The sequence below is a fragment of the Rhipicephalus microplus genome, chromosome 1, assembly GCF_043290135.1.
Source record: "Rhipicephalus microplus isolate Deutch F79 chromosome 1, USDA_Rmic, whole genome shotgun sequence".
In the NCBI taxonomy this organism is placed as follows: domain Eukaryota; kingdom Metazoa; phylum Arthropoda; class Arachnida; order Ixodida; family Ixodidae; genus Rhipicephalus; species Rhipicephalus microplus.
Window position 1 is genome coordinate 256180784 of NC_134700.1, and position 18140 is coordinate 256198923.

Consider the following 18140-nt stretch of genomic DNA (forward strand, 5'->3'; position numbering starts at 1 on the left):
ACGCAACGCCGACGTGCAGCATTACACACATAACAAAAATTCCGACCAAGCATTTTTTTTCCCTTTCTGAATACCTAATATTGTCAGGTTGATAACTGGCTGTTTGTCGCGCCGTGGAGGAACTCAAGGTCTCACAGTAAGATGGTAAGTTGGGCCAGTTGGTTCACGATGGATCCCAACCAACTTGCAGAGAAGTTCACGGCTGAAGGTCTCGCCGCAACCCTTAACACCAGCCCTTCAGATGTTCACTTTAGATTTATTGTACCAGAAATACAAGACTGTACCCACGTCTATACCGACAGCTTTGTCCCGCTGAAGCGTTCAGCAGCAATGGTCGCGATTCCAACGTGTGCAGCAATTATCAAATCCAAGGCACCTCCCCAAGAACATCAACGACAGCAGAACTTGTAGCACTTCGCACCACGCTGCATTTTATTAAACACCAAAATACGAAACAATGGACAATCACCTGCAACTTTAAGGTGACAATGCAGTCTCTTCGGTCAAGCCTTCACCGTAGTCTGCACAACAGTTGGTTTTTGAGACGGCAGAAATACTACGCCACATAACACGCAAAGGAAACAACATTATATTTCAGTGGCTGCCAAGTCACTGTGGAATTGTCGGTAATGAACGGGCTGATCTAGCTGCCCGTTCAGCCTATAAGAAGACCACGACCTATCAATACCCCTCTTTAGTACTCTTGTTGTTAGGAAGCTCCGCTCGCTTGCGAACCGATGTTGCATGTCTGATTGGAATGAGTCGCATTTTATGCATACAATTTTGCGTCCCTTGACCCTACATTAGGCTTACGTCTTTCAGCAAGACTCTGGAAAAGTGACGCTACTGTTCTGAGTGGACTGCGGTTTGGCATTGCATTTATTTATGCGTATGCGTTCCGCAGAGGTATGGCTGACGCTGCCACTTGCGTACACTGCGGAGATAAAGAGATGATTTAACATCTTCTGTGCGACTGCGCGAAACATTGCACACAAAGGCAATCTCTTTCCAATACACTCAACAAGTTTGATGACCTGCTTTTGTCAGAGGAAAGAATACTTCCCCTTCGCCCAGACTCAACGTCGCAGAAGGCTGCGCAAGTAGTACTGGGCTTCTTACGAACTACTGGCCTGTCTGAACGACACTGAGTGGATCGTTTTCGTGTGTGTGTTCCCGTGTTTTGTTCTTACTTGTTTTTATCTCTCTCCCTCTCTTTCAACCCCCTATTTCCTAACACCAGTACAGTTTAGCACATTAAATCTTAGCATCTGGTTAACATCTCCTTTTTTTCTTTTCTTTTCTTTCTCTCTCTCTACAACCCCGCCTTAATTTCATTTCAAACACGCATTTTGATGATCATATAATGAGACTCTCCTCTAGCCGTTCTAAACAATTACGAATGCCAGAATGAAGACGCCGGATCGTTGCTATTTAAAAACAAGGTTTCAATAAATGCCTCAACTATAGGGAATGCCTATACTATAGCAGTCTCCTTGTTTGTGCACCATTTGCATACGCACCAAAAAAAACGCTCTGTGCGGATTTTTTCATGTCCCGTCTGGGCAACGTTGCGCGAGGTGTAATTTAGGCGTCTAAGTGGCTTTCTGCGTCTTTTTAGGGCTCTAACATACCCTATTATGAGCACTACTATAATGAACTAGAAGTGGGAGTGGGACGAGCGTAGAGCAAGCAGCCGCGACGAGGCGGCACGTACGGAAATATTTGTGCGCGGTGTAGTGACACCGCTGCGCCTTTTTCCTGAGGCCTCAGCACAGCAACGTAAGTTCTGACAACAGGCACTGACTATTGTAGTCACTTGTGCATGGAACTCCGAGTTATATAGGAAAACCTCGGTGAAATAATTTGTCGTTTTGCACCAGGTTTTAAAATGGGCATAGCTGAGTGAGACTGCTGACTAAAGAACGGGGTAGTCAATGGTACCACTCATAAGATTTGTAGTACACGGGTGGGCAGTATCGCGATGCTGTATTATCTCAGAAATACTTTTGAGCTCATGTATTGAGACAATTAAAATATATTTGTATCGCAGTAGTGAAATACTTTTCCTATGTATCGAACGTATCGGAATACTGTGAAGACGATTTTGGTATTTAGAAGTTATAACACGAAGTTGTGCTCGCCTACAATGATAGGCACACTTTTACGTATCATCAGCCTTGAATCGAAACTCAAACGGCGCTGTCTACTGCCAGTATATTTTGTAAGCTGCTCTTATTTTCGTATAATTGGCGTAAACCTTCTCAGCAGGACAGATCGACAGTGTTTTTAAAGTAAGAGCATACCTTACCCCACATAGGTGCCGTTTCTTAGTGAGTCTAGGGATACGGCTTACTTGCATTTTATTATATCAGCAGTATTGACAACGTTACGGTACACAATGCACATGCGCAACATGAACACGCATGTAACTTAAAAATATTTCATTGTCTGTATTCTTGCATTTATGTGTATTCCTGTAATCGTATTCCTCGATACTATTTTGTATTTTTTAAAATTACTTTCGTAATATCCCGTTATCCCATTTAAAAATGGTTCTCAGTAACGGTATGTTTAGGCTTCCAGCACGTGTATTACGATATTTTCATTTTTATTTTCAGAATACTTTTATGAGTATCTTTGCCCAGCTCTGATTTGTTCGCATTCATAAACGCTCTTCAAATTATGTATGCTTAACGTTTCACTGTCTCAGAGCTTTGCACGAACAGCATTTGAAAAGATGTGGCTCTTGTGTAGAACTACTTCCTCTGCTCCAATGGCATTCTACGTGACTCTCACAAGGAAGAAACAGACACGAAAATGATTTCGTTGATGCCTTTATGAATCGGCGTTTGTACAGAGAGCAAAGCATATTATTATAAGCTCAGCTGAATGACCTGGAAGCCGGAGTTTGTGTTCCCACTTATAGTTTTTGAACAATATCTTTGCGTTCATTAAAATAATCTGATTCAATATTTCAGTTGTTTATCCGTCGCTTGCACAGCATTGGCTGTGCGAAGCCACATTCGTTCTTTTGTGTAATCACGTACAGTTCCAAAAACTTTCTCACTTACAGGCTTGTCCAGAAAATCTCACGTCTTTGAGCATTCAAGACATAACAATTTATTCTCCTTGTGTTGACAAAGTGTACGATTTTGGCAATGAGGGACTCAAGCATTAAATTTGAACATATCGCACTCTTCATTTGAAAGTGCGGCAAACAAGCGCCCACTGCGGTACGCGTCACGATGGATCGATGGAGGGAATGATATGGCTGCACCCTTTAGATCGAGCGGCGGCTAACGCCACCAAACCGTAATACCTAGTGAACCAAAAACTAGATTTACCTTTTTTTAAAGACAATAGTCTTTCTTGGGGTCCTTCGACGCAAAAAGTTTAGTCTGTCTATCTGTACATTTGTCTGTTTGTTCACCCTTAACGGTACTCTAAACGGAACCAAAGTTGCCAAGTGACACTCCAAATAGCAAACACCATGCATTCATGCGCCCACCAATGTTACTCAAGCTTTAGCGTTCATACTTGTGCGATTGTCACTTACAAACCACTTATCAAGCATATCTGACGTACCATAACAACACGTAAATATTCTGTATGTGCGTCTTTTACTAGAAAAGGCATACATAAGCAATTTTAAGCACCATGGCGCTTATCACGCGGCGCTGACCATGCAACGCTTGCACGAAAAGGCGAGTGTTTCCAACGCTTTGCTAAGACGACACGGTGGTGGCACCTACCCGTCGCCTTGCGTTCTGCACCTTATTACCTCTGAGACGGGCGCGCACGCTCGTTTCAGAGCCGTGCGTTTTGTTTTTCAAGATAACTGCCAGATAGCACTCATGTCTCTCGTGTGACGTGCCTTGATGCGCTCGTTCGCCTCCACTGCATGCTCGAAGCACTCTAACGCAGCGCCTCCAGGATACCATTCATCGATTTTCTTGCGCAGAACATCAGATAAACGTTTTCTTCACTCTCTCCAGACGCAAGACTTTCTTCTTTTGACGACATTAACTGATTAATATGCAGATATGGGCCCATTTTTTTCCTTTCAATTGAAAGGTTGAAGACTGGTACTTTGCAGTGAAGGGTTTGATTTTCACTCGTGCTTTCAATTTAGCCACCAATCGGATAACCGCCTTCTAGTTAATTCTACCCGCTTAAAGTCTATTTTGATCTCTCTGTCCCTAAACCCCTGTGCTTTGAAAAACTCTGCGCCATCATTCTGAACTATAGGGTGAACCCCTTTGAAGAACATTATCAAGTGTTCGGCAGTTTCCTCCTCCTCTCCACACGCACTGCATACCGTGTCTACCCCTTCGTGTTTGGCCCGATATGTCTTGGTTCGCAGTACCCCCGTCTTCGACTCAAGAAGAGAACTACCTCGAGTATTATCAAAGATCCTTTTCTTGGCAATTTCCTGCTTGAAAGTTCGATAGATCTTTAGTGCAGACTTCATCATGCCAATTCTCCACACATCGGTCTCAGCTTCCTTCACTTTGTTCTTAACCGATAATTCTTTTTGGTTTGGCCCACTGCTGTTTTCTAAGTATATACCCGTCAATTTTCTGGTTCACTTCCTCCATTTTGTATCGACATTCTTTATGTACATGTAGTTAAAAACCTTCCTAGCCCAACGCTCCTCCCCCATTTCTCTCAATCGCTTCTCAAATTTTATCCTGCTGCTCGCTTCCCTGCTCTAAAATGATGTCCATCCCATATCAACTTGTACTTCCTGATTTGGTGTATTCCCGTGAGCTCCTAAGACAAGCCTACCTATTCCACGTTGCCTAATTTCTAATCTTGCTTGAACTTCTGATCTCATGCACAAGACCGCATTGCGGACCGTCAGACCAGGAACTATCACCCCTTTACATATTCCTCTCACAAAATCATACCTGTTGTAATTCCGCAGAGCCCTATATTTCATCACTGCTGCATTCCTGTTACCTTTAGTCGTCACGTATATTTCGTGTTCCCTTAGGTACTCGGTCCCATTGCCTATCCATACACCCAGATATTTGTATTTATCTGATATCTCTAGCATGACCTCCTGTATTCTAAGCTCACTACCTTCATTATCATTAAAATCATGACTGCTGATTTTTCTTTACTGAATCTGAAATCTAACCTATCACTCTCTCTACCGCAAATGTCCATCAATCTCTCCAAATCTTCCTTGTTGTCGGCCATTAGCACTATATATCTGCGTACATCAATGCTGGTAGTGCCTGTTCAATGAGTTTTCCTTGTTTGACGAAAGAGAGGTTGAAGCCAAGTCCACTTCCCTCTAATTTGGCCTCTAATGCTTGTAGGTACACCATGAATAACTAGGGTGACAGAGGACACCCCTGCCCAAGCTCCCGTTTTATCTCTGGGGGCTTGGATACCTGTTTTTTCCACTTTATAACTACCTTGTTACTTTATAGATATCCTTTAAAAGATTAGTGAATCCATCTTCCGCACCCAGAGTGTCCAGTATTCTCCACAAGTTCCCTTGAACCACGCTATCGTACGCTCCCTTGATATCCAAAAATGCTAGCCACAGGGGCCTGTGTTCCTTTTCTGCTATTTCGATACACTGCGTCAGTGAGAACAGATTGTCTTCCAACCTCCTGTGTTTCCGAAACCCATTCTGCAGTTTCCCCAGCACCCCCTCATCCTCTATCCATGCCTGCAGTCTTTCCTTTATAATCTGCATCGCCAGCCTGTAGACCACTGATGTCACTGTTATAGGACGGTAGTTCTTTATGTCAGCTTTGTCCCCCTTTCCTTTTTTAGATCATGCTCATCCTGCTAAGTTCCCATTCATCGGGGACTTCATCATGGATTATTATTTTGCTCACCGCCTCTCTCAAATTTAGCTTAGACTTCTGACTCAATGTCTTTATCAGCATAATCAGAATGCCATCTGGGCCTGTTGATGTACTACTGGGAACCCTATTCTCAGTCCTTTCCCACTCTCGTTGTGAACATGGAGCCATTGCGCCACTTGATTCATCCTTGTCTATTGTGGTGCATAAGGTACTTTTATTTAACATGTTTCTGTCACTCTTGCTTTTACACATTCAATAGCTTCACCCCCTACTAGCCTAGCACCTTCAGCTGTAGTTATAAACCTCTGCTCTAGACTCGCCTCATTTCTTATGGAGTTTGGATGGTTCCAAAATTGCGCAACTGTCTTTCTGTCCTTTTTATGTACTTGTGCCAGCCACTGAGCTCCCTTCCTTCTAATCTTTTCATTGATCAGAAACGATGCTTTCCTTCTACAGCTTAGAAAGATGTCCCTTTTTTTTTTCAACATCATCTCTTGGTTCACCCTGCTGCTTAGCATGTCTGTGTTCCCTAGAGGCTTCCTGACGTTTTGCTATGGCTCTCCTAACTTCCTATGGCTCTCTTAACTTCACGGATGGATGGATTGATGTGGCTGTGCCTTTTAGATCGGGTGGCAGCTAACGCTACCTATCCGTAATTATTATTATTATTATTATTATTATTATTATTATTATTATTATTATTATTATTATTATTATTATTAACTACGCATTACTTTGAAGAAGAAAACAGTTACCCAAAATTAAATATTATATTTCCCAGCACTTCACATAAACATGATTTCGTGTTTGTGTAGAGAACATGACAACGAGAATATGAAAGCAAACTGCTGCAGCTATTGTTGTAGAAGCGAATGAAATGAAGCGGGGGAACTGTGCTCATTCCTAAATGCGTGCCACAAGTGGCAACTGTGGTAAAGTGGTGACATGAATGACAAGAAAGCGCAATATGTTGGAATAATATTATTAATGGCGAAGCATTTATTTGTGCACTGCAAGCACTTTTGGTATCTATCTATCTATCTATCTATCTATCTATCTATCTATCTATCTATCTATCTATCTATCTATCTATCTATCCATCTATCTATCTATCTATCGAGCCGCCTACGTCTGGGTGCTCTCATGATCACCCGCTTAACTTGGGGTAAATCAAATTTAGTATGGAAAGGTTAGATGGTGTGACCAATATGACCAGCTGGTCATGACAGGGATATTGCCAAAATCTCATCGCGCACCTCGCCAAACACTTACCGCCAGATACTGGCACATACCTACCCGCGAATGGGTATCCGCAAGACACTTCATTTCTACCCAGGAAAGGCGAGAACACACATAAGAAACCTAAACCCGTTAGCATTGAGAAAAAGCTGAATTCAGCTGCGCTTACCCGCCGAATTTGAGGAAAAAAAATGTCATGGTTTTAGCACAAATCGACCCTGAGCATTTTGTGTGGCAACCAAGTATTTTACCACACCGTTACGCTGAGTCTCGCAACTGCTTTTCAAGTAAATCGTAATGTTCGTGATGCATAAATCGGGGTTGCACTGATGGCTATCCAATTTTATAAACATTAGATATTAACTTCTACGATACAGCCATCTCGTCTGGTTAAGCTCAGGTGTAGTTAGGCGATATGAACTAAAGGTGAATGACATTTTATACCAACCAAGGAACGGTGCAAACAGACAATGGTTTTTTAATCAGACAGGGTTCAGAAAAATTATTTGACCTCCACGAAGTAAATAGTGATGTGTGGGAGTATGAAGTGGTCCTAAGGTCCATGATGTCTACGTTGAAGTCGCCGACTAGAGTAAAGGACGGACCGACGAATGGAGGGGTGCATGGACGAAAAGGCAGGGGGACGCATGGTTGGATGCATGTATGCACAAACGCACGTACAGACAGATGGGCGGGCGGACAGATGGAGGGATTGTTGGATGGACGTGGGGACAGATGGACGGATGAACAGATGCATGGACAGCCGAACAGCATGGGTGATCATGCATTGTGCTATCGTATTGCTGATTACACATAAAATCGGTTGTTTGCTCATATGAGTTTACGTTTGTTGTGCAGATGTCCTGTTTCGGCGAGGGGTTTGATGGGCGTGATGGACGCCAAATAGGTCGGCTCTAACAAGCTTCGCTCCTAAAAGCTGGCAGTGGCAGCGTTGAACAGACAAGCGCATAGATTAAATATAGTTATTTCTGAGTTACAATCATTCTGAGTTACAATCTGAGTTACAATCAGCTATACCACAGAGCTACGCCAAGTCTCAAAACTGCTTTTAAATTAGACCGCAATGTTCGTGAAATGTCAATTGGGGGTTGCAGTTCTAGCTATCCGATTTTATAAACAGGACTTAAGTACTCTTGTCATATTACTGTCACGTCTGATTGACGACGATTGCAGTGAACCGCCATCCACTAAAGCTCATTTGTCTAGATGTGTCCAGGGCTGCCATCCTCGATGGCACAGCGCTGCATATAAGCTTACCGCTTCTCTTGGTGCTAATACCCATGTTGCTGTTGGCATTGTTACACAGCATGAAACATGCGATTGATTAACTTTTGTCTAAGTGCAAAACATTTGTACATATCTTTCATGTCATTTCGCAACGTTTCCCTCAAAACTTAGAAGTATGGCAGCTTGGGCCAGTTGGTATGACATGACGATAATTATAGCGCGACAACATAACTGTCGTCGTTTCACTCAAGTTAGCAGAGCTCGGTGGGCCTGATCACACCCCGAGGCATTTCCGTCTGTGAACAGGCATTTGTCAAGGGTGCCCCATTACGGTGGTCTAGTGGCTAAGGTACTCGGCTGCTGACCCGCAGGTCGTGGGATCAAATCCCGGCTGTGGCGGCTGCTTTCCAATGGAGGTGGAAATGTTGTAGGCCCATGTGCTTAAGAACCCCAGGTGGTCAATATTTTTGGAGCCCTCCACTACGGCGTCTCTCATAATCATATGGTGGTTTTGAGACGTTAAACTCCAAAAATTAATCAATCAATCAACTGTCAAGGGTCGTGAACTGAAGCCCAATAAATTCATATTTCTTTGTGAGCAGTGCTCACTGCCGAACAAAAATAGGTCATTCTGAAATTATGTGTTGTAGTGTGTGTTGTATTTAGGTGTGTAATTATGTGTTGTAGTGTGAAATTATGTGTTGTACTGCCACACGACGAACATATCATACTGCATACACGGCCTTGACAATATAACTCTTCGCGAACTGAAACAGTACTAACTATTATACAGAAGGGCTCTGTACAAACAAATGATTCATAAGAAACATCATCTTAAATATAAGTTATTTTAAAAAACGAAATATTATTCAGTAACTTTCACTTATTAGTCACTTGCCAAAGATAAAGCAATTATTTTACACACTCTTCATTCCTTCGGTTCATTCTTATACAAAATTAAACGAATAAGCAACTGCTGTATACGTATGCATTGCTGTTCTTTTCACTGGACGTCGACACTGAATTATTTCTCAAATAAAATCAGGGTATCTGTGTCACATGTTACACTTTGTTTATGATTTATTAGGGTAGAAACACACAAAAAAGACAGCGACTTGAAGCCTTCTAGAAAGATAAAAGTGCCTCCGGCAACCAACTTTTCGACAAGCCCTCTTGATGGCGGCGGAGGCACCGATGTCCACAGATCTCCTTTATCCGATGGGGTCTAATATCTTAGGTCCGCTAAATTGACTGAACACAATTTACCTACACAAAATCTCTGAAAATTTCTGTGCCACTGATTCTTCGGCAAAATCTTACTCAATGAAATGAATAGGCTCACTATCCCGGTGTCCAGCTTATCTAACTGACGCGTATAAAACCGAGCTCCAGCCTAGTGAGCAAGCTTCTGCAAATCATGGCCTATAAAGACCGCCGCTAATGCTTTCCCTTCTTCTCTCTGTACTGCCACTGAGCACCTTAGGCGTAAACGCCACCTAACGGTCAGGCCTGGGAATGCGCGGCGAGCTGAGAAAGCAGGGTCCACGTTCTGTTTATTTCTTATTTTTTCTCCACCTTGCCATCAAACTCTTTCCCGGTGCGCACGGCATCTTTTCCTGCGTCCGCCCTTTCACGTTTGATGGAGGGCGAGCTTTCGACCGATCCATTAAAACTTGCCTTGCCCACCGTGAGGGGCTTTACCACATCCCCTTTCTTTCACTTTTCTTATTACCTCTCGCTCACCTCACCACTCTTCTTCGGTCGTTCCCCTCATTCTTTTTCACCACTATTCAATCCTCGAGATATCTCCTTCATAATCACTCCTTCCCTCGTTTCCTTCTTTTTCAGCCTGCTCCTGGGCTTTGCTTGGAACTTCGAGACCTTTAGCCCTCTGTCCCCCAATTGGTTTTCTCATAGGCATTCCCATTTACCGACACCTTCCCCGATTGGGCGATCAAATGCACGCTCTACGGCGCGCTTCCCTAAACATGCACCCTTCAACTGCGCCGCGGAGCCATAATAATATAAAAGCCGCCGCCGTTGCGCCGAAAGACATCAAACGAAAAGGAGATCGCACGTCTCGGTAAGAAGGATGGCGGAAGGGTATTATTGCGCGCCCGTTGCGCTGAATGATGGCTCGAATAATATTGCACGAAAATTAGGACCACTTCGCATCCATAATGCATGGACCCTCTCCTCCTTCGGCAAGATTCTTATTGCCTTCTCGGAAGCCTACAAACAAGGACCGCCCCAAACAGGCAGTAATCTCTCCTCTCGTGACGCGAGGCGTGACGCAGAAACTTTATTAAGGAAACTGTGGACAAAAAAATGATCGAGTGTCTGTATTGCACTCTCGTTATGCAGCCCTCCTCATGAGTACTCAGAGAAATTCGCATGTACTTCGAAGGACTGAGCCAAAGGTGGTGCCCATTCTGGGCATTTTATCTAAGGCTCACTTTAAAGAGAACTTATTTTTTTGTTCCGCAAAGTTTCGGAATCTCACGCATCAAAATTGTGAGGACTTACGCAGTAATTACTCTTTCTTCGAAAACATTCTGTAGGCGACCCTTAGAAAATCTGAGTGAGCTGTCTGGTAGTCACTCTCACACGTCAGTGGTCATGTGCCTTGGTGTAGTCTGTAGATTATCATTGTGCTTCATTGCGCTACAGAAGCTGATCTCAGAGGCCGCGTAGAAATAAGCACGTAGTTGAGATTCGCTCCATCATATGTCACAATGATCTCAGTTGCTCACAAGAAAACTGTTGTATATTTCAAAGAACTGGTGCAATTGTATGTCATCAAGTATAGTGGCAGTTAATTGACCATTACCTTAAGAAATTGTATAGTAAATGTAGGAGTTTAACATCCGAAAACCATGGCATGGTTACCAGGGTCACCGTTGTGGAGGTCCCGGAAGTTTTGACCAGCTGATGAAGAGAAAGAGAAATGTGAAGAAAAGAGAGGGTTCGACCTCCAAAGGTTTTTTTAAGGTGCAGCTAAATATAAGCAAAAAGGCATCGAGCACTTCGCCTCGTTTGAAATGCGGCTGCCATGGCCGGTATTCGATTACCGTATTCGATACCGTTAAAAGTCGACGTCCATCCTGTCCAAGAGCTACACCCGACTTATCATCAGTCCTCGACTACACGCGCGCTTTATCAACTGTTTTCACCGAGGCGAGCACCACTCAGTGAAGCTTGCAATTGCTTATTCCTCGATGCTTGCATCACCGTGTCGAATATGGTAGTGTGTTTTCCGGTCGCATCTGCATTGTGACTCAAAGCACGAAAGGCGTCCATCGATTGTTATCGATCCTGCTGGAGTGCTCGCGTGCATGAGGCGGGCCGGAAGCGATATCAGCCGGGCATTGCTGCAGAACTCCGTGAATAACCTGAAGGGGAATAACCGAGGATGATGTTGGGAACACATTATTTACACGGCATTCGGCTGTTACGGAACACCACTGATGGATAGCGGCTCAAAGAGCCTATGAGATAGTGAACACAAGATTATTCCATGAGAGCAAGTTTGGGTATAGGAAGCCAACAGTTACTTTTTAATATTTGTTTCTTTTCAGTAATAATACACCCCAGGGTCAAGTTTAACTGTGTAACGCTCACTTTAGACATATTTGCGCCGCCATTTCCAGAGGAGTGCTAAGTTGACTTATCTCTATTATTCGAATGTTGCACTACGACTATCACTGAACAACAACAGGCCTCATCTAGAAGTCTATCACCTAAAAAATATAACGAATAGTTCACATTTTCCGTCTCCCGTTAGCTCTTTCGTAATGTATTTAGTTCTGAACTTGGCCGACTATATACTTTATTTTTATGCAGACAGTGCAAATAAACGTAAGTGTTAAAAATAGCAAATCAAGATATATTCACGTATGTTCTTGTCGCCTTTATACGCATAAGCGAAATATAGCTTGTAAATCAATTTATTTAAGTGGCATAGGTTGGGGTTCAAGTCTCACTCGCACGGTTACTGGAAGGACTTGTTCATGGCGTGTCCTCGATCTGGTGCGAGATAACTGCATATCACTCGTTTCATTGAGAAACTAGTGTGTGTGTGTGTGTGTGTGTGTGTGTGTGTGTGTGTGTGTGTGTGTGTGTGTGTGTGTGTGTGTGTGTGTGTGTGTGTGTGTGTGTGTGTGTGTGTGTGTGTGTGTGTGTGTGTGTGTGTGTGTGTGTGTGTGTGTGTAATTCATACTGCGGTAGCAGATCATTCTAGATTTGAATTTAATACTTAGAACATCAAAGGCGTAGCATTTCTTTGCTTACTGTAGGCACTTTGAGCATCTATCTATCTATCTATCTCTCTATCTATCTATCTATCTATCTATCTATCTCTCTATCTATCTATCTATCTATCTATCTATCTATCTATCTATCTATCTATCTATCTATCTATCTATATGTCTGTCTGTCTGTCTGTCTGTCTGTCTGTCTGTCTGTCTGTCTGTCTGTCTGTCTGTCTGTCTGTCTACCCATCCACCCGCTTACGTCTCGGTGGTTTCATCATCACCCTTTTAACTTGAAGTAAACAAATAAATTAGACCATCTCACGCTAAAGGGGACTGTGTGTGGATGCGAAGCCGTGGAGAGATTGTTCGCTTAAGTGAGAGCTGGTGTACTTGATTGAGAGCTTGTGCTGGCGCTAGCCCTAACACCAGTGGAGGCGTCAATGCTGGCACTCTTCACACCGTTTTGCAAAAAAGACGGAGGCACGCGCGCTCCGAGACTTTATACCACATATATAGTGAACTAGAGAATAATTCTAGTTCAAAATAACTACAGAACTGCCAAGGTGCCCCCAGCGGAGTATGCAGCTGTTGCACTATGCACCTGTCGTCTGCGTCGCTCCGTAGAGTAGAGGATTTCTAAAGGAGAAAGACTGTTCGCTCGATGTACCCTCGAACATTCCGAGTGATGGAGAGGGTGAAGCGAGCGAGATGACACTCGGCGAAGGCTGACAGGCTAGAGATAAAGTGAAGTCAACGCGCGCGCACTGCGAGGGATGGCGTGACCTACTTGGCACCGCCCCGACATTTCTGGCAAGGGTAGCGTGGTGTGGACGGAGGGACAGCGTTACACAGGCTAGTCAAAGAACTGCTTCGCATCTAAAATCAGCATGGGAGTGTAAAAATGGTTTGGAGAATGCGACTCGCTGGTAATGACATGAATAATGTCACAATACCATCGCGTACGTCGTCAAACTTTTTCCGCCAAACAGCGCATACCCGCGGGCGGGTATGTGCCACTTGCACGCGGGTATGTGCAACAGGTGTTTGACAGTTTATATATGCCCAGGAACTGTGAGAACAGACATGGGTAACTTTAATACTTCATCGTTAAGAAAAAGCAGACATCGGCAGTGTTGGCGGGACGAATGCATAGAATAATGTCATTGTCCCAGTAGAAAGCACACCCGGGAATTTTGCCTGGTATTCAAGTATTCTACCATGGAGCCACGCTAGGTCTCGGAATACCTTTAAATAGGCCCTGATTTTCATGAAACGACAGTTGTGGTTGCAGTGCTGCCTTTACAATTTTAGAAGCATCACCAACATACTTCCACTATACAGCCGTCATGCCGGGTTAACATCAGTTGTAGTCAGGTGTCATCCATTTAAGTTTATTTATGTAGCAGTTCCCAGGGCTATCGTGCTCGTGAGCTGCAGTGGTTTATATAGTATTACTGCTCCTGGTGTTGCTAATATCCATGTTGCTGTTGGCATCGTTACAAAACTGTAAAGAACTGGTGATATCAAACAAATACTGCTGTTTAACGTATGTCTGTGCGTGCATTTGAACATATCTTTAGCGTGACCTCGTAATTTCTCGCCTAATAAAAAAATACAACGCAGTCATGTGCGTGGGATCTGGCGATTTCATTTCAAATGTTTCATACTGCAAGCGCAGCTGACCGCCATAAGAGATGTTGAAAATAATGAAGCTTCTCAAATCAGGTCTAGTGGAAACAAAATATTCTGATGGCTTAGGGCTACTGGCATACTTGTGCGCGAGCAGAACACATGCATAACTTGATGTACCGGCTTTACTTTCTTCGAAACACCTCAAGCAGTCCTAACACGTTGCAACTGAAGTACCTTATGAGTTAGCAAAGTATTTCAGAGAAAAGTACTTCAGCAAAGTACCTCAGCAACCATTCATGCTGAGCAAAGGAAGGAAACGTCATAGGTGTATTCGGTTTGAACAAAAGGCCTGCGTTTGTAGTATGAAATAGAAGATGTAAGCGTACCGTGTTATTAGCATATGGGATATTAAATCCCCAATTCATGTCCTAAATATGAGGGACGCTGCAGTGGCGGGCTCTAGAAATTTCAGCCATGTAGTGTTCTTAACCGTGAACTGACGTGGCCCAGTACATGGATGTCTACGAGTTCGCCTCCATTGAAATGACACTGCCGAAGGAGGGATTTAACCGGTGACTTCCGGGTCAGCTTCCGAGTGCGCCAATTGCTACTTCCCCACGGCGGACAAGACGCAATAGTAATGTGCTAACGAATTCTTCTATGTCATGCGTTTTATTGTTCCTAGAATTTATACTCATTGACTGCGAGACATTGTATCTGTCACACAATTTTAAGTGCGAAGCAGTTCTATAGTCAAGCTTTTCATATCCGGTATCCATTATAACGCCATGGGCATCACAGACAGATATGTGTCACAGAAGTTTGCGTGCGGCCTATCATAAAGCTGTCACCATTATAAACGCGTGTGTCCCACGTTGGTTCAATCTAACTACCCATCACTGGTCTTCTAAAAGGGAAGAGGGCAACATTCAGCTCAATAAGTGGCGTGCGCGTTACTGTAATCCTGTCACAGTGACGAGATGCTTTCTTTCGGTAAAATGTGGTGGCTATACTACGACATCAAAGTCGTACAAAAAGTATTCATTTCAAAACGCACTGATTGAGCATATGTGAGAAACCTGCGAAGCAAAAATGTGATAGCCGGATGACGAATAAGCCCCCTGCTTTGCTCTTTCATTAGGACCCATGAAGCAGAGCTGTTTGGTATTTAAATGCGAAGGACGTCTTGGAGAACTTCGGTGACTTTGATCGTATCTATTTATCTATCTAGCCGCCTACGACTTTTAGCTATCCTGGCCGTTTCGATAACGGTATCAATACCAAATTTGATATGGCATAACATGACTAAGAAGAACATATTTGACAAGTCATAACATGACAATCATGACTTGTATGTCATGAATATGATGATTTTATGACCCGGCAGCTCTTTCATTGGTTTTGTTGACATGGCATGTTGCAAATCTGGTATGGTATGACAAGATGGCATGGCGAACACAAGCAAAAGACCCTAACATGAAAATAATGACATTCGTCTCATTTAACAATATGACTACTTAGCACGCTCATGATGTACTCGTGGCCGTTTCGCTAGCGTCACATATATCAAATTTGGTATTACGGTACGTGAATGATTCACGAAGGTATGTGACTGCTGCGAACATGATAATCATTAGATGCATGTCATGTAACAACATGACTATATACCATGCTCATGATGCACTGGCGGCCGTTTAGCTAGATTTACCTATACCAATTTTGGTACCACCAGAAATGAATAGACGACGAAGGTAAATGACAGGTCCAGACATTATTATCATAATATGCATTTTATGTAAAACATGACTACATGCTACGCTCATAGCGTTCTCGCGGCCGTTTCACAAGTTTCAGATATACCAAATTTGTTATTACGTTACGTTAATGGACGATGACTGTAAATGACATGTTCAAATATGATAATCATTTTATGCATTTCATGTAAAACATGACTACATGCTACGCTCATAGCATGCTCGCGGCTGTTTTGCTAGCTCCATATATACCGAAGTTGGTGTCAGGTGAAGTTAATAGATGACGAAGGTAAATGAAACGTTCAAACATGATAAACATGACGCAGAAGTCATGTAAAACATCATTTACCTCCACCTGATAACATTGTGCTGATTTTAAAGTGACCGATCAACCTTCCTTATTCGTGCTTCGCATATCATCGATTCCGACTGTAAGTGGGATCTGCCTTTTTTTTTTTATGCAAGATTTCACGTCATTCGTCCTTATAACTAATCTCTCCAGCTTGCAGTCAGCCCCTATCATGATGATCAATAATGTTGTCTTGGGTACCCTTAGAACTCTATGTAGCATACGTATCTTAAGTCGAACTGAACACAGTGACTGAAAAAGCTCTGCAGCAGTCGTGTGAACTCTATAAAGGAAAGAAACCCTCTAGTCGAGGAAGCTACATCAAACTAGCTTTCAGCTACCAACAATATATTTCAGTCGATAAAGATGACCGGTGCTCACTGACCACTTAGCTGCGTGGCTGTGCTTACCGGTATTTAGTTTTCTTCACCACAGTGGTCCTTCAGGTGCTGCCAAATCCACGCAACTAAAAAGACGCGAAATATTTCCATTCATATCTGTATACAAGAAAACCCACCCGAATTCACCATCACTGCTGTTATCTTGCTTTTCTTTTTCAAAAATTTCATTCAGATTGTCTTTTTTTTATTGTTTTATTTTGTGGGAAAAAGAAAGTGGAACTGGCTCAGTGATATCCCACTGGAGGCATGCACTCTAGCCAAAGTTCCTTTCACAATATCGATTAGGAAAAAAGAGTGAGGAAAAAAAACAAGGCAGAGCTCATACAGGCGAGAAACTTCCCGAAATCCTGCGCTGTGGGCTGTCTGAATTTTTTACTCGTCAAACTCACGTCAAGTAGAGATGTCTCGTTTTGAATCCGCTACCCTTCTTCGGTGTATGAATGCAACGGCACACTTCAGAAACAGCTTTCTTTTTTTTCTCTTCATTTCTGCGCTATTTTTCTTTTATTGACATATTTCAGAGCTTTCCTCTTTCTTTCCCCGGCAGCCGCTTCTTTTCACGGGTAAGGAATGCAAGCCCCCCCCCCCCCCTTTCGACTTGCTGACAGCTGACAGGTACCTGTTTCTTTGCTTGCCGCGCAAAAGTAACGCGAATGGACGCGAGTTGCATTTAGTGTCGTTTTTTTTATCTCTCTTCCTAAGGTGCGAACGGATAAAGCCGATGCGATATAAAAGCTTCAAATCATTGATGGTGGTCTAAACTACATAAAAAAACGTGACATCTATTCCTCATATATGGCATATATTATGCATCAAACAGCATGGCGAGTTTGCTTGGGCGGTTTTCCTTAAATGAACTCCGTGTTTCATCTCGAAGACCGACATCATGTAGTCCGGGAGTTTTCTCGGGGAGCGAATAGACAAGACAGGTTTTGGCCTTGCACCCGTTTCTTTCCTTCAGTTTCCCTTTTTTTCTCTCACTCTGGTGTAGTTCGTTCTAAACTGGTACACATTATTGAACTTGACAAAGGACTCAGTATGTAAACAATGCATTAACACCTTATCGATTAAATTAATTTTTTTAAGAAGTTAAGCAACCCGCCGTGTTGATGAAAACAAATAGGCGGAAAAGTATACATTATAAAGCCCCTTATCGCGAAATCACTGGTCAACATAAAACAGACAGGCGGTGCCTGAACTATGTATTTTGGACATGAATGGTGCCTAATTTTGGTAATAATTGTCATCAAGGAGGAGAACGTGTAAAAGTTGACTAATAATGTAGCATTACAAGAACCCCTTTGTCCATATTCCATCGCGTGTACTAGGACTGTTTTTCTCTGGCCTTCAGGTTATGCATAGCCGAAACGATAGTATTTTAACAAACTGCTGGCGCCATTGTGTATCATTACCCTCTTCGAATGAACAAATTATTG